Source organism: Misgurnus anguillicaudatus, chromosome 9, assembly GCF_027580225.2.
Source record: "Misgurnus anguillicaudatus chromosome 9, ASM2758022v2, whole genome shotgun sequence".
Lineage (NCBI taxonomy): Eukaryota > Metazoa > Chordata > Actinopteri > Cypriniformes > Cobitidae > Misgurnus > Misgurnus anguillicaudatus.
In genome coordinates this window covers 2,143,525-2,158,641 of record NC_073345.2, presented here as the reverse complement: position 1 = coordinate 2,158,641, position 15,117 = coordinate 2,143,525, and the positions used below count along the sequence as shown (strand labels likewise).

At 45.2% G+C, this 15,117-nt stretch overlaps 22 non-coding genes across 22 annotated transcripts; all 22 read right to left on the bottom strand.

The window, feature by feature from the left end:
- Positions 1-600: 600 nt before the first annotated feature.
- On the bottom strand, positions 601-674 carry trnat-ugu (transfer RNA threonine (anticodon UGU)). The gene has a single exon. It is a non-coding gene; the product is annotated as a tRNA-Thr (tRNA).
- A 227-nt stretch (positions 675-901) lies between these two features.
- On the bottom strand, positions 902-975 carry trnat-agu (transfer RNA threonine (anticodon AGU)). The gene has a single exon. It is a non-coding gene; the product is annotated as a tRNA-Thr (tRNA).
- A 101-nt stretch (positions 976-1,076) lies between these two features.
- On the bottom strand, positions 1,077-1,166 carry trnar-ucu (transfer RNA arginine (anticodon UCU)). Its single transcript is given in 2 exon segments — positions 1,077-1,112; positions 1,130-1,166. It is a non-coding gene; the product is annotated as a tRNA-Arg (tRNA).
- A 1,264-nt stretch (positions 1,167-2,430) lies between these two features.
- On the bottom strand, positions 2,431-2,504 carry trnat-ugu (transfer RNA threonine (anticodon UGU)). The gene has a single exon. It is a non-coding gene; the product is annotated as a tRNA-Thr (tRNA).
- Positions 2,505-2,731: 227 nt separating this feature from the next.
- trnat-agu (transfer RNA threonine (anticodon AGU)) lies at positions 2,732-2,805 on the bottom strand. The gene has a single exon. It is a non-coding gene; the product is annotated as a tRNA-Thr (tRNA).
- Positions 2,806-2,906: 101 nt separating this feature from the next.
- On the bottom strand, positions 2,907-2,996 carry trnar-ucu (transfer RNA arginine (anticodon UCU)). The gene is given in 2 exon segments: positions 2,907-2,942; positions 2,960-2,996. It is a non-coding gene; the product is annotated as a tRNA-Arg (tRNA).
- Positions 2,997-4,561: 1,565 nt separating this feature from the next.
- On the bottom strand, positions 4,562-4,635 carry trnat-agu (transfer RNA threonine (anticodon AGU)). Its single transcript has one exon. It is a non-coding gene; the product is annotated as a tRNA-Thr (tRNA).
- Positions 4,636-4,736: 101 nt separating this feature from the next.
- Positions 4,737-4,826, bottom strand: trnar-ucu (transfer RNA arginine (anticodon UCU)). Its single transcript is given in 2 exon segments — positions 4,737-4,772; positions 4,790-4,826. It is a non-coding gene; the product is annotated as a tRNA-Arg (tRNA).
- A 1,264-nt stretch (positions 4,827-6,090) lies between these two features.
- Positions 6,091-6,164, bottom strand: trnat-ugu (transfer RNA threonine (anticodon UGU)). The gene has a single exon. It is a non-coding gene; the product is annotated as a tRNA-Thr (tRNA).
- Positions 6,165-6,391: 227 nt separating this feature from the next.
- On the bottom strand, positions 6,392-6,465 carry trnat-agu (transfer RNA threonine (anticodon AGU)). The gene has a single exon. It is a non-coding gene; the product is annotated as a tRNA-Thr (tRNA).
- Positions 6,466-6,566: 101 nt separating this feature from the next.
- trnar-ucu (transfer RNA arginine (anticodon UCU)) lies at positions 6,567-6,656 on the bottom strand. Its single transcript is given in 2 exon segments — positions 6,567-6,602; positions 6,620-6,656. It is a non-coding gene; the product is annotated as a tRNA-Arg (tRNA).
- Positions 6,657-7,920: 1,264 nt separating this feature from the next.
- Positions 7,921-7,994, bottom strand: trnat-ugu (transfer RNA threonine (anticodon UGU)). Its single transcript has one exon. It is a non-coding gene; the product is annotated as a tRNA-Thr (tRNA).
- A 227-nt stretch (positions 7,995-8,221) lies between these two features.
- Positions 8,222-8,295, bottom strand: trnat-agu (transfer RNA threonine (anticodon AGU)). Its single transcript has one exon. It is a non-coding gene; the product is annotated as a tRNA-Thr (tRNA).
- Positions 8,296-8,396: 101 nt separating this feature from the next.
- On the bottom strand, positions 8,397-8,486 carry trnar-ucu (transfer RNA arginine (anticodon UCU)). The gene is given in 2 exon segments: positions 8,397-8,432; positions 8,450-8,486. It is a non-coding gene; the product is annotated as a tRNA-Arg (tRNA).
- Positions 8,487-9,643: 1,157 nt separating this feature from the next.
- trnat-ugu (transfer RNA threonine (anticodon UGU)) lies at positions 9,644-9,717 on the bottom strand. Its single transcript has one exon. It is a non-coding gene; the product is annotated as a tRNA-Thr (tRNA).
- Positions 9,718-9,944: 227 nt separating this feature from the next.
- trnat-agu (transfer RNA threonine (anticodon AGU)) lies at positions 9,945-10,018 on the bottom strand. The gene has a single exon. It is a non-coding gene; the product is annotated as a tRNA-Thr (tRNA).
- A 101-nt stretch (positions 10,019-10,119) lies between these two features.
- Positions 10,120-10,209, bottom strand: trnar-ucu (transfer RNA arginine (anticodon UCU)). The gene is given in 2 exon segments: positions 10,120-10,155; positions 10,173-10,209. It is a non-coding gene; the product is annotated as a tRNA-Arg (tRNA).
- A 1,264-nt stretch (positions 10,210-11,473) lies between these two features.
- trnat-ugu (transfer RNA threonine (anticodon UGU)) lies at positions 11,474-11,547 on the bottom strand. The gene has a single exon. It is a non-coding gene; the product is annotated as a tRNA-Thr (tRNA).
- A 227-nt stretch (positions 11,548-11,774) lies between these two features.
- Positions 11,775-11,848, bottom strand: trnat-agu (transfer RNA threonine (anticodon AGU)). Its single transcript has one exon. It is a non-coding gene; the product is annotated as a tRNA-Thr (tRNA).
- Positions 11,849-11,949: 101 nt separating this feature from the next.
- On the bottom strand, positions 11,950-12,039 carry trnar-ucu (transfer RNA arginine (anticodon UCU)). The gene is given in 2 exon segments: positions 11,950-11,985; positions 12,003-12,039. It is a non-coding gene; the product is annotated as a tRNA-Arg (tRNA).
- Positions 12,040-13,604: 1,565 nt separating this feature from the next.
- trnat-agu (transfer RNA threonine (anticodon AGU)) lies at positions 13,605-13,678 on the bottom strand. The gene has a single exon. It is a non-coding gene; the product is annotated as a tRNA-Thr (tRNA).
- A 101-nt stretch (positions 13,679-13,779) lies between these two features.
- Positions 13,780-13,869, bottom strand: trnar-ucu (transfer RNA arginine (anticodon UCU)). Its single transcript is given in 2 exon segments — positions 13,780-13,815; positions 13,833-13,869. It is a non-coding gene; the product is annotated as a tRNA-Arg (tRNA).
- Positions 13,870-15,117: the final 1,248 nt, after the last annotated feature.

The following is a 15,117-nucleotide window of genomic DNA, read 5'->3' as shown; positions in this document are numbered from 1 at the left end:
AGCAGAGCCTCTGAATGGAAGGAAACGCTGGGATTCGAACAATTCGCTTACAAGACGTGGTCCTTGGACAGCTATGCCAGGGCATCCTAAAATTGCACTGCTTTCTTTTGATTAAGACAGGTAACGGAAAGTTCAATCTTTTTGATGCCCTTCATGAAGGCCAAAGACCACAACCACTGATAGAAGGCACCACAGGGATTTCATCACGGAAGCTCCTACTTACAAGACAGGTGCTTGGGCCATGGACACCCTTGAGACTAAAGCCAGGCAAAAGACATGGCGCCCTAACAGGAAATGCTAAACAAATTAAGTCCTATCAGTGAAGGCTTTAGGGTAAAGGTTGTTCATAAATCAAATTGGTCCGTTTTCCAAAAATATCAGAAAGTTATGACAGCATTCATAACAACCATGAATTATAAGAAGGTTGTATTTCATCCGATAAACAGACACAAAGACAGCCCCTAGCTGCCGTCAGACTGAGGTCAACGCTGGGATTTGAAAATCTATGTTTTGAGGGAGGATGAGTCACAGTGTGAAGAGATACAAAAATGTGACAAGAAAGCCACTGAGTGGAGGCCGAAGACGGCAAACATCGTTAGAAGGCACCACTGGGATTCGAACCCAGGATCTCCTGTTTACAAGACAGGCGCTTTGACCGGCTAAGCCATGGCGCCCCACAACGAAGTGCTTCTGGAGTTAAGTGCTATCAGTGAAGGCTTTATGCTCCAGGGCATCCATGAATTGGATTGGTCCGTTAGAGTGAAAACTAGAAAGTTTTGCCCAAAGTACGGGCCTTTGGCTGAAAATGGACCGCTGCCGTGACAACTCTGAATTTTCAGGATGTACCATATCTCAACTGAGAAACAGCCAAACAAACATACCCTAGTTGACCACGTGATAAAGGCTCCGCTGGGATTCGAACCCAGGATCTCCTGTTTACTAGACAGGCGCTTTAACCAACTAAGCCACGGCGCCACTCTCCAGCTGCAGATTGTGGAAGGGTGAGTCACAGTATGAACAGGCACAACAATGTGAGATGAAACGCTTTCAGCAGGGTCTTGGTAGCTAAAAGCCTTCGACTCTGGTGGGACTCGAACCCACAACCTTTGAATCACGTCAAGTCACAATCTAGAAGTCCAATGCGCTATCCATTGCGCCACAGAGCCTACAACAAACCCTTTGATGTGTTGCTCACAATTCTGGGGAAAGACAGATTCCAGTTATTATTAGCTTTTGTATTTTTCAGCCCAAGAGTTACAATTACTATCTTGACCTTCTGCTCTTTACATATGCAAATTAGCACAATTGTCAAATGGAAAGCAGTTTTAGGATACGAATTCAGGATCTCCAGATGAAAGGACAGGAGCTTTCACCAGCTAATGCTGTGCAACCTAATGTCACATGTCTTCAGATCTTTTGAAAGCAGGAACAAGACTGTCATGTTTTCTTTTTGGACCTCCAGCCATTTATGTAGAACGGAGAAAACGGCAACTAAAAGGATGGAATCGCTGGGACTGAAACAATCTGTTTACAAGACATGATCACTGAACAGCTATGCTAGGGCATCCTGAAACTCCATGGCTATATTTTAATATAACCAAGAACAAGAAAGTCAAACCTCCTTGTGGACCTCCTTTCTCTAAAGTAGACCGAAGGACAGTCGTTGATAGGAAGGCACGGCTTGGAATTCAACAGTCTGTTGACAAGTCCGGCCCTTTGACCAGCTGATACTGTGCACCCTAACGACACATGGCTTCAGGTCTACTGAAAACGGGAACACGTCAATCGTATTTTCTGCCCGGACCTCCTGCCTTTTCCAGTAGATCGGAGAGCAGAGCCTCTGAATGGAAGGAAACGCTGGGATTCGAACAATTCGCTTACAAGACGTGGTCCTTGGACAGCTATGCCAGGGCATCCTAAAATTGCACGGCTTTCTTTTGATTAAGACAGGTAACGGAAAGTTCAATCTTTTTGATGCCCTTCATGAAGGCCAAAGACCACAACCACTGATAGAAGGCACCACAGGGATTTCATCACGGAAGCTCCTATTTACAAGACAGGTGCTTGGGCCATGGACACCCTTGAGACTAAAGCCAGGCAAAAGACATGGCGCCCTAACAGGAAATGCTAAACAAATTAAGTCCTATCAGTGAAGGCTTTAGGGTAAAGGTTGTTCATAAATCAAATTGGTCCGTTTTCCAAAAATATCAGAAAGTTATGACAGCATTCATAACAACCATGAATTATAAGAAGGTTGTATTTCATCCGATAAACAGACACAAAGACAGCCCCTAGCTGCCGTCAGACTGAGGTCAACGCTGGGATTTGAAAATCTATGTTTTGAGGGAGGATAAGTCACAGTGTGAAGAGATACAAAAATGTGACAAGCAAGCCACTGAGTGGAGGCCGAAGACAGCAAACATCGTTGGAAGGCACCACTGGGATTCGAACCCAGGATCTCCTGTTTACAAGACAGGCGCTTTGACCGGCTAAGCCATGGCGCCCCACAACGAAGTGCTTCTGGAGTTAAGTGCTATCAGTGAAGGCTTTATGCTCCAGGGCATCCATGAATTGGATTGGTCCGTTAGAGTGAAAACTATAAAGTTTTGCCCAAAGTACGGGCCTTTGGCTGAAAATGGACCACTGCCGTGACAACTCTGAATTTTCAGGATGTACCATATCTCAACTGAGAAACAGCCAAACAAACAGACCCTAGTTGACCATGTGATAAAGGCTCCGCTGGGATTCGAACCCAGGATCTCCTGTTTACTAGACAGGCGCTTTAACCAACTAAGCCACGGCGCCACTCTCCAGCTGCAGATTGTGGAAGGGTGAGTCACAGTATGAACAGGCACAACAATGTGAGATGAAAAGCTTTCAGCAGGGTCTTGGTAGCTAAAAGCCTTCGACTCTGGTGGGACTCGAACCCACAACCTTTGAATCACGTCAACTCACAATCTAGAAGTCCAATGCGCTATCCATTGCGCCACAGAGCCTACAACAAACCCTTTGATGTGTTGCTCACAATTCTGGGGAAAGACAGATTCCAGTTATTATTAGCTTTTGTATTTTTCAGCCCAAGAGTTACAATTACTATCTTGACCTTCTACTCTTTACATATGCAAATTAGCACAATTGTCAAATGGAAAGCAGTTTTAGGATACGAATTCAGGATCTCCAGATGAAAGGACAGGAGCTTTCACCAGCTAATGCTGTGCAACCTAATGTCACATGTCTTCAGATCTTTTGAAAGCAGGAACAAGACTGTCATGTTTTCTTTTTGGACCTCCTGCCTTTTATGTAGAACGGAGAAAACGGCAACTAAAAGGATGGAATCGCTGGGACTTGAACAATCTGTTTACAAGACATGATCACTGAACAGCTATGCTAGGGCATCCTGAAACTCCATGGCTATATTTTAATATAACCAAGAACAAGAAAGTCAAACCTCCTTGTGGACCTCCTTTCTCTAAAGTAGACCGAAGGACAGTTGTTGATAGGAAGGCACGGCTTGGAATTCAACAGTCTGTTGACAAGTCCGGCCCTTTGACCAGCTGAAACTGTGCACCCTAACCACACATGGCTTCAGGTCTACTGAAAACGGGAACACGTCAATCGTATTTTCTGCCCGGACCTCCTGCCTTTTCCAGTAGATCGGAGAGCAGAGCCTCTGAATGGAAGGAAACGCTGGGATTCGAACAATTCGCTTACAAGACGTGATCCTTGGACAGCTATGCCAGGGCATCCTAAAATTGCACTGCTTTCTTTTGATTAAGACAGGTAACGGAAAGTTCAATCTTTTTGATGCCCTTCATGAAGGCCAAAGACCACAACCACTGATAGAAGGCACCACAGGGATTTCATCACGGAAGCTCCTACTTACAAGACAGGTGCTTGGGCCATGGACACCCTTGAGACTAAAGCCAGGCAAAAGACATGGCGCCCTAACAGGAAATGCTAAACAAATTAAGTCCTATCAGTGAAGGCTTTAGGGTAAACGTTGTTCATAAATCAAATTGGTCCGTTTTCCAAAAATATCCGAAAGTTATGACAGCATTCATAACAACCATGAATTATAAGAAGGTTGTATTTCATCCGATAAACAGACACAAAGACAGCCCCTAGCTACCGTCAGACTGAGGTCAACGCTGGGATTTGAAAATCTATGTTTTGAGGGAGGATGAGTCACAGTGTGAAGAGATACAAAAATGTGACAAGAAAGCCACTGAGTGGAGGCCGAAGACGGCAAACATCGTTAGAAGGCACCACTGGGATTCGAACCCAGGATCTCCTGTTTACAAGACATGCGCTTTGACCGGCTAAGCCATGGCGCCCCACAACGAAGTGCTTCTGGAGTTAAGTGCTATCAGTGAAGGCTTTATGCTCCAGGGCATCCATGAATTGGATTGGTCCGTTAGAGTGAAAACTAGAAAGTTTTGCCCAAAGTACGGGCCTTTGGCTGAAAATGGACCGCTGCCGTGACAACTCTGAATTTTCAGGATGTACCATATCTCAACTGAGAAACAGCCAAACAAACAGACCCTAGTTGACCACGTGATAAAGGCTCCGCTGGGATTCGAACCCAGGATCTCCTGTTTACTAGACAGGCGCTTTTACCAACTAAGCCACGGCGCCACTCTCCAGCTGCAGATTGTGGAAGGGTGAGTCACAGTATGAACAGGCACAACAATGTGAGATGAAACGCTTTCAGCAGGGTCTTGGTAGCTAAAAGCCTTCGACTCTGGTGGGACTCGAACCCACAACCTTTGAATCACGTCAACTCACAATCTAGAAGTCCAATGCGCTATCCATTGCGCCACAGAGCCTACGACAAACCCTTTGATGTGTTGCTCACAATTCTGGGGAAAGACAGATTCCAGTTATTATTAGCTTTTGTATTTTTCAGCCCAAGAGTTACAATTACTATCTTGACCTTCTGCTCTTTACATATGCAAATTAGCACAATTGTCAAATGGAAAGCAGTTTTAGGATACGAATTCAGGATCTCCAGATGAAAGGACAGGAGCTTTCACCAGCTAATGCTGTGCAACCTAATGTCACATGTCTTCAGATCTTTTGAAAGCAGGAACAAGACTGTCATGTTTTCTTTTTGGACCTCCTGCCTTTTATGTAGAACGGAGAAAACGGCAACTAAAAGGATGGAATCGCTGGGACTGAAACAACCTGTTTACAAGACATGATCACTGAACAGCTATGCTAGGGCATCCTGAAACTCCAATGCTATATTTTAATATAACCAAGAACAAGAAAGTCAAACCTCCTTGTGGACCTCCTTTCTCTAAAGTAGACCGAAGGACAGTCGTTGATAGGAAGGCACGGCTTGGAATTCAACAGTCTGTTGACAAGTCCGGCCCTTTGACCAGCTGACACTGTGCACCCTAACGACACATGGCTTCAGGTCTACTGAAAACGGGAACACGTCAATCGTATTTTCTGCCCGGACCTCCTGCCTTTTCCAGTAGATCGGAGAGCAGAGCCTCTGAATGGAAGGAAACGCTGGGATTCGAACAATTCGCTTACAAGACGTGGTCCTTGGACAGCTATGCCAGGGCATCCTAAAATTGCACGGCTTTCTTTTGATTAAGACAGGTAACGGAAAGTTCAATCTTTTTGATGCCCTTCATGAAGGCCAAAGACCACAACCACTGATAGAAGGCACCACAGGGATTTCATCACGGAAGCTCCTACTTACAAGACAGGTGCTTGGGCCATGGACACCCTTGAGACTAAAGCCAGGCAAAAGACATGGCGCCCTAACAGGAAATGCTAAACAAATTAAGTCCTATCAGTGAAGGCTTTAGGGTAAAGGTTGTTCATAAATCAAATTGGTCCGTTTTCCAAAAATATCCGAAAGTTATGACAGCATTCATAACAACCATGAATTATAAGAAGGTTGTATTTCATCCGATAAACAGACACAAAGACAGCCCCTAGCTGCCGTCAGACTGAGGTCAACGCTGGGATTTGAAAATCTATGTTTTGAGGGAGGATAAGTCACAGTGTGAAGAGATACAAAAATGTGACAAGAAAGCCACTGAGTGGAGGCCGAAGACGGCAAACATCGTTGGAAGGCACCACTGGGATTCGAACCCAGGATCTCCTGTTTACAAGACAGGCGCTTTGACCGGCTAAGCCATGGCGCCCCACAACGAAGTGCTTCTGGAGTTAAGTGCTATCAGTGAAGGCTTTATGCTCCAGGGCATCCATGAATTGGATTGGTCCGTTAGAGTGAAAACTAGAAAGTTTTGCCCAAAGTACGGGCCTTTGGCTGAAAATGGACCGCTGCCGTGACAACTCTGAATTTTCAGGATGTACCATATCTCAACTGAGAAACAGCCAAACAAACAGACCCTAGTTGACCACGTGATAAAGGCTCCGCTGGGATTCGAACCCAGGATCTCCTGTTTACTAGACAGGCGCTTTAACCAACTAAGCCACGGCGCCACTCTCCAGCTGCAGATTGTGGAAGGGTGAGTCACAGTATGAACAGGCACAACAATGTGAGATGAAAAGCTTTCAGCAGGGTCTTGGTAGCTAAAAGCCTTCGACTCTGGTGGGACTCGAACCCACAACCTTTGAATCACGTCAAGTCACAATCTAGAAGTCCAATGCGCTATCCATTGCGCCACAGAGCCTACAACAAACCCTTTGATGTGTTGCTCACAATTCTGGGGAAAGACAGATTCCAGTTATTATTAGCTTTTGTATTTTTCAGCCCAAGAGTTACAATTACTATCTTGACCTTCTACTCTTTACATATGCAAATTAGCACAATTGTCAAATGGAAAGCAGTTTTAGGATACGAATTCAGGATCTCCAGATGAAAGGACAGGAGCTTTCACCAGCTAATGCTGTGCAACCTAATGTCACATGTCTTCAGATCTTTTGAAAGCAGGAACAAGACTGTCATGTTTTCTTTTTGGACCTCCTGCCTTTTATGTAGAACGGAGAAAACGGCAACTAAAAGGATGGAATCGCTGGGACTTGAACAATCTGTTTACAAGACATGATCACTGAACAGCTATGCTAGGGCATCCTGAAACTCCATGGCTATATTTTAATATAACCAAGAACAAGAAAGTCAAACCTCCTTGTGGACCTCCTTTCTCTAAAGTAGACCGAAGGACAGTCGTTGATAGGAAGGCACGGCTTGGAATTCAACAGTCTGTTGACAAGTCCGGCCCTTTGACCAGCTGATACTGTGCACCCTAACGACACATGGCTTCAGGTCTACTGAAAACGGGAACACGTCAATCGTATTTTCTGCCCGGACCTCCTGCCTTTTCCAGTAGATCGGAGAGCAGAGCCTCTGAATGGAAGGAAACGCTGGGATTCGAACAATTCGCTTACAAGACGTGGTCCTTGGACAGCTATGCCAGGGCATCCTAAAATTGCACTGCTTTCTTTTGATTAAGACAGGTAACGGAAAGTTCAATCTTTTTGATGCCCTTCATGAAGGCCAAAGACCACAACCACTGATAGAAGGCACCACAGGGATTTCATCACGGAAGCTCCTACTTACAAGACAGGTGCTTGGGCCATGGACACCCTTGAGACTAAAGCCAGGCAAAAGACATGGCGCCCTAACAGGAAATGCTAAACAAATTAAGTCCTATCAGTGAAGGCTTTAGGGTAAAGGTTGTTCATAAATCAAATTGGTCCGTTTTCCAAAAATATCAGAAAGTTATGACAGCATTCATAACAACCATGAATTATAAGAAGGTTGTATTTCATCCGATAAACAGACACAAAGACAGCCCCTAGCTGCCGTCAGACTGAGGTCAACGCTGGGATTTGAAAATCTATGTTTTGAGGGAGGATGAGTCACAGTGTGAAGAGATACAAAAATGTGACAAGAAAGCCACTGAGTGGAGGCCGAAGACGGCAAACATCGTTAGAAGGCACCACTGGGATTCGAACCCAGGATCTCCTGTTTACAAGACAGGCGCTTTGACCGGCTAAGCCATGGCGCCCCACAACGAAGTGCTTCTGGAGTTAAGTGCTATCAGTGAAGGCTTTATGCTCCAGGGCATCCATGAATTGGATTGGTCCGTTAGAGTGAAAACTAGAAAGTTTTGCCCAAAGTACGGGCCTTTGGCTGAAAATGGACCGCTGCCATGACAACTCTGAATTTTCAGGATGTACCATATCTCAACTGAGAAACAGCCAAACAAACAGACCCTAGTTGACCACGTGATAAAGGCTCCGCTGGGATTCGAACCCAGGATCTCCTGTTTACTAGACAGGCGCTTTAACCAACTAAGCCACGGCGCCACTCTCCAGCTGCAGATTGTGGAAGGGTGAGTCACAGTATGAACAGGCACAACAATGTGAGATGAAACGCTTTCAGCAGGGTCTTGGTAGCTAAAAGCCTTCGACTCTGGTGGGACTCGAACCCACAACCTTTGAATCACGTCAACTCACAATCTAGAAGTCCAATGCGCTATCCATTGCGCCACAGAGCCTACAACAAATCCTTTGATGTGTTGCTCACAATTCTGGGGAAAGACAGATTCCAGTTATTATTAGCTTTTGTATTTTTCAGCCCAAGAGTTACAATTACTATCTTGACCTTCTGCTCTTTACATATGCAAATTAGCACAATTGTCAAATGGAAAGCAGTTTTAGGATACGAATTCAGGATCTCCAGATGAAAGGACAGGAGCTTTCACCAGCTAATGCTGTGCAACCTAATGTCACATGTCTTCAGATCTTTTGAAAGCAAGAACAAGACTGTCATGTTTTCTTTTTGGACCTCCAGCCTTTTATGTAGAACGGAGAAAACGGCAACTAAAAGGATGGAATCGCTGGGACTGAAACAATCTGTTTACAAGACATGATCACTGAACAGCTATGCTAGGGCATCCTGAAACTCCATGGCTATATTTTAATATAACCAAGAACAAGAAAGTCAAACCTCCTTGTGGACCTCCTTTCTCTAAAGTAGACCGAAGGACAGTCGTTGATAGGAAGGCACGGCTTGGAATTCAACAGTCTGTTGACAAGTCCGGCCCTTTGACCAGCTGATACTGTGCACCCTAACGACACATGGCTTCAGGTCTACTGAAAACGGGAACACGTCAATCGTATTGTCTGCCCGGACCTCCTGCCTTTTCCAGTAGATCGGAGAGCAGAGCCTCTGAATGGAAGGAAACGCTGGGATTCGAACAATTCGCTTACAAGACGTGGTCCTTGGACAGCTATGCCAGGGCATCCTAAAATTGCACGGCTTTCTTTTGATTAAGACAGGTAACGGAAAGTTCAATCTTTTTGATGCCCTTCATGAAGGCCAAAGACCACAACCACTGATAGAAGGCACCACAGGGATTTCATCACGGAAGCTCCTATTTACAAGACAGGTGCTTGGGCCATGGACACCCTTGAGACTAAAGCCAGGCAAAAGACATGGCGCCCTAACAGGAAATGCTAAACAAATTAAGTCCTATCAGTGAAGGCTTTAGGGTAAAGGTTGTTCATAAGCCCCTAGCTGCCGTCAGACTGAGGTCAACGCTGGGATTTGAAAATCTATGTTTTGAGGGAGGATGAGTCACAGTGTGAAGAGATACAAAAATGTGACAAGAAAGCCACTGAGTGGAGGCCGAAGACGGCAAACATCGTTAGAAGGCACCACTGGGATTCGAACCCAGGATCTCCTGTTTACAAGACAGGCGCTTTGACCGGCTAAGCCATGGCGCCCCACAACGAAGTGCTTCTGGAGTTAAGTGCTATCAGTGAAGGCTTTATGCTCCAGGGCATCCATGAATTGGATTGGTCCGTTAGAGTGAAAACTAGAAAGTTTTGCCCAAAGTACGGGCCTTTGGCTGAAAATGGACCGCTGCCATGACAACTCTGAATTTTCAGGATGTACCATATCTCAACTGAGAAACAGCCAAACAAACAGACCCTAGTTGACCACGTGATAAAGGCTCCGCTGGGATTCGAACCCAGGATCTCCTGTTTACTAGACAGGCGCTTTAACCAACTAAGCCACGGCGCCACTCTCCAGCTGCAGATTGTGGAAGGGTGAGTCACAGTATGAACAGGCACAACAATGTGAGATGAAACGCTTTCAGCAGGGTCTTGGTAGCTAAAAGCCTTCGACTCTGGTGGGACTCGAACCCACAACCTTTGAATCACGTCAACTCACAATCTAGAAGTCCAATGCGCTATCCATTGCGCCACAGAGCCTACAACAAATCCTTTGATGTGTTGCTCACAATTCTGGGGAAAGACAGATTCCAGTTATTATTAGCTTTTGTATTTTTCAGCCCAAGAGTTACAATTACTATCTTGACCTTCTGCTCTTTACATATGCAAATTAGCACAATTGTCAAATGGAAAGCAGTTTTAGGATACGAATTCAGGATCTCCAGATGAAAGGACAGGAGCTTTCACCAGCTAATGCTGTGCAACCTAATGTCACATGTCTTCAGATCTTTTGAAAGCAGGAACAAGACTGTCATGTTTTCTTTTTGGACCTCCAGCCTTTTATGTAGAACGGAGAAAACGGCAACTAAAAGGATGGAATCGCTGGGACTGAAACAATCTGTTTACAAGACATGATCACTGAACAGCTATGCTAGGGCATCCTGAAACTCCATGGCTATATTTTAATATAACCAAGAACAAGAAAGTCAAACCTCCTTGTGGACCTCCTTTCTCTAAAGTAGACCGAAGGACAGTCGTTGATAGGAAGGCACGGCTTGGAATTCAACAGTCTGTTGACAAGTCCGGCCCTTTGACCAGCTGATACTGTGCACCCTAACGACACATGGCTTCAGGTCTACTGAAAACGGGAACACGTCAATCGTATTTTCTGCCCGGACCTCCTGCCTTTTCCAGTAGATCGGAGAGCAGAGCCTCTGAATGGAAGGAAACGCTGGGATTCGAACAATTCGCTTACAAGACGTGGTCCTTGGACAGCTATGCCAGGGCATCCTAAAATTGCACGGCTTTCTTTTGATTAAGACAGGTAACGGAAAGTTCAATCTTTTTGATGCCCTTCATGAAGGCCAAAGACCACAACCACTGATAGAAGGCACCACAGGGATTTCATCACGGAAGCTCCTATTTACAAGACAGGTGCTTGGGCCATGGACACCCTTGAGACTAAAGCCAGGCAAAAGACATGGCGCCCTAACAGGAAATGCTAAACAAATTAAGTCCTATCAGTGAAGGCTTTAGGGTAAAGGTTGTTCATAAATCAAATTGGTCCGTTTTCCAAAAATATCAGAAAGTTATGACAGCATTCATAACAACCATGAATTATAAGAAGGTTGTATTTCATCCGATAAACAGACACAAAGACAGCCCCTAGCTGCCGTCAGACTGAGGTCAACGCTGGGATTTGAAAATCTATGTTTTGAGGGAGGATAAGTCACAGTGTGAAGAGATACAAAAATGTGACAAGAAAGCCACTGAGTGGAGGCCGAAGACGGCAAACATCGTTGGAAGGCACCACTGGGATTCGAACCCAGGATCTCCTGTTTACAAGACAGGCGCTTTGACCGGCTAAGCCATGGCGCCCCACAACGAAGTGCTTCTGGAGTTAAGTGCTATCAGTGAAGGCTTTATGCTCCAGGGCATCCATGAATTGGATTGGTCCGTTAGAGTGAAAACTAGAAAGTTTTGCCCAAAGTACGGGCCTTTGGCTGAAAATGGACCACTGCCGTGACAACTCTGAATTTTCAGGATGTACCATATCTCAACTGAGAAACAGCCAAACAAACAGACCCTAGTTGACCATGTGATAAAGGCTCCGCTGGGATTCGAACCCAGGATCTCCTGTTTACTAGACAGGCGCTTTAACCAACTAAGCCACGGCGCCACTCTCCAGCTGCAGATTGTGGAAGGGTGAGTCACAGTATGAACAGGCACAACAATGTGAGATGAAAAGCTTTCAGCAGGGTCTTGGTAGCTAAAAGCCTTCGACTCTGGTGGGACTCGAACCCACAACCTTTGAATCACGTCAACTCACAATCTAGAAGTCCAATGCGCTATCCATTGCGCCACAGAGCCTACAACAAACCCTTTGATGTGTTGCTCACAATTCTGGGGAAAGACAGATTCCAGTTATTATTAGCTTTTGTATTTTTCAGCCCAAGAGTTACAATTACTATCTTGACCTTCTACTCTTTACATATGCAAATTAGCACAATTGTCAAATGGAAAGCAGTTTTAGGATACGAATTCAGGATCTCCAGATGAAAGGACAGGAGCTTTCACCAGCTAATGCTGTGCAACCTAATGTCACATGTCTTCAGATCTTTTGAAAGCAGGAACAAGACTGTCATGTTTTCTTTTTGGACCTCCTGCCTTTTATGTAGAACGGAGAAAACGGCAACTAAAAGGATGGAATCGCTGGGACTTGAACAATCTGTTTACAAGACATGATCACTGAACAGCTATGCTAGGGCATCCTGAAACTCCATGGCTATATTTTAATATAACCAAGAACAAGAAAGTCAAACCTCCTTGTGGACCTCCTTTCTCTATAGTAGACCGAAGGACAGTTGTTGATAGGAAGGCACGGCTTGGAATTCAACAGTCTGTTGACAAGTCCGGCCCTTTGACCAGCTGATACTGTGCACCCTAACCACACATGGCTTCAGGTCTACTGAAAACGGGAACACGTCAATCGTATTTTCTGCCCGGACCTCCTGCCTTTTCCAGTAGATCGGAGAGCAGAGCCTCTGAATGGAAGGAAACGCTGGGATTCGAACAATTCGCTTACAAGACGTGATCCTTGGACAGCTATGCCAGGGCATCCTAAAATTGCACTGCTTTCTTTTGATTAAGACAGGTAACGGAAAGTTCAATCTTTTTGATGCCCTTCATGAAGGCCAAAGACCACAACCACTGATAGAAGGCACCACAGGGATTTCATCACGGAAGCTCCTACTTACAAGACAGGTGCTTGGGCCATGGACACCCTTGAGACTAAAGCCAGGCAAAAGACATGGCGCCCTAACAGGAAATGCTAAACAAATTAAGTCCTATCAGTGAAGGCTTTAGGGTAAACGTTGTTCATAAATCAAATTGGTCCGTTTTCCAAAAATATCCGAAAGTTATGACAGCATTCATAACAACCATGAATTATAAGAAGGTTGTATTTCATCCGATAAACAGACACAAAGACAGCCCCTAGCTACCGTCAGACTGAGGTCAACGCTGGGATTTGAAAATCTATGTTTTGAGGGAGGATGAGTCACAGTGTGAAGAGATACAAAAATGTGACAAGAAAGCCACTGAGTGGAGGCCGAAGACGGCAAACATCGTTAGAAGGCACCACTGGGATTCGAACCCAGGATCTCCTGTTTACAAGACATGCGCTTTGACCGGCTAAGCCATGGCGCCCCACAACGAAGTGCTTCTGGAGTTAAGTGCTATCAGTGAAGGCTTTATGCTCCAGGGCATCCATGAATTGGATTGGTCCGTTAGAGTGAAAACTAGAAAGTTTTGCCCAAAGTACGGGCCTTTGGCTGAAAATGGACCGCTGCCGTGACAACTCTGAATTTTCAGGATGTACCATATCTCAACTGAGAAACAGCCAAACAAACAGACCCTAGTTGACCACGTGATAAAGGCTCCGCTGGGATTCGAACCCAGGATCTCCTGTTTACTAGACAGGCGCTTTTACCAACTAAGCCACGGCGCCACTCTCCAGCTGCAGATTGTGGAAGGGTGAGTCACAGTATGAACAGGCACAACAATGTGAGATGAAACGCTTTCAGCAGGGTCTTGGTAGCTAAAAGCCTTCGACTCTGGTGGGACTCGAACCCACAACCTTTGAATCACGTCAAGTCACAATCTAGAAGTCCAATGCGCTATCCATTGCGCCACAGAGCCTACGACAAACCCTTTGATGTGTTGCTCACAATTCTGGGGAAAGACAGATTCCAGTTATTATTAGCTTTTGTATTTTTCAGCCCAAGAGTTACAATTACTATCTTGACCTTCTGCTCTTTACATATGCAAATTAGCACAATTGTCAAATGGAAAGCAGTTTTAGGATACGAATTCAGGATCTCCAGATGAAAGGACAGGAGCTTTCACCAGCTAATGCTGTGCAACCTAATGTCACATGTCTTCAGATCTTTTGAAAGCAGGAACAAGACTGTCATGTTTTCTTTTTGGACCTCCTGCCTTTTATGTAGAACGGAGAAAACGGCAACTAAAAGGATGGAATCGCTGGGACTTGAACAATCTGTTTACAAGACATGATCACTGAACAGCTATGCTAGGGCATCCTGAAACTCCATGGCTATATTTTAATATAACCAAGAACAAGAAAGTCAAACCTCCTTGTGGACCTCCTTTCTCTAAAGTAGACCGAAGGACAGTTGTTGATAGGAAGGCACGGCTTGGAATTCAACAGTCTGTTGACAAGTCCGGCCCTTTGACCAGCTGATACTGTGCACCCTAACCACACATGGCTTCAGGTCTACTGAAAACGGGAACACGTCAATCGTATTTTCTGCCCGGACCTCCTGCCTTTTCCAGTAGATCGGAGAGCAGAGCCTCTGAATGGAAGGAAACGCTGGGATTCGAACAATTCGCTTACAAGACGTGATCCTTGGACAGCTATGCCAGGGCATCCTAAAATTGCACTGCTTTCTTTTGATTAAGACAGGTAACGGAAAGTTCAATCTTTTTGATGCCCTTCATGAAGGCCAAAGACCACAACCACTGATAGAAGGCACCACAGGGATTTCATCACGGAAGCTCCTACTTACAAGACAGGTGCTTGGGCCATGGACACCCTTGAGACTAAAGCCAGGCAAAAGACATGGCGCCCTAACAGGAAATGCTAAACAAATTAAGTCCTATCAGTGAAGGCTTTAGGGTAAACGTTGTTCATAAATCAAATTGGTCCGTTTTCCAAAAATATCCGAAAGTTATGACAGCATTCATAACAACCATGAATTATAAGAAGGTTGTATTTCATCCGATAAACAGACACAAAGACAGCCCCTAGCTACCGTCAGACTGAGGTCAACGCTGGGATTTGAAAATCTATGTTTTGAGGGAGGATGAGTCACAGTGTGAAGAGATACAAAAATGTGACAAGAAAGCCACTGAGTGGAGGCCGAAGAC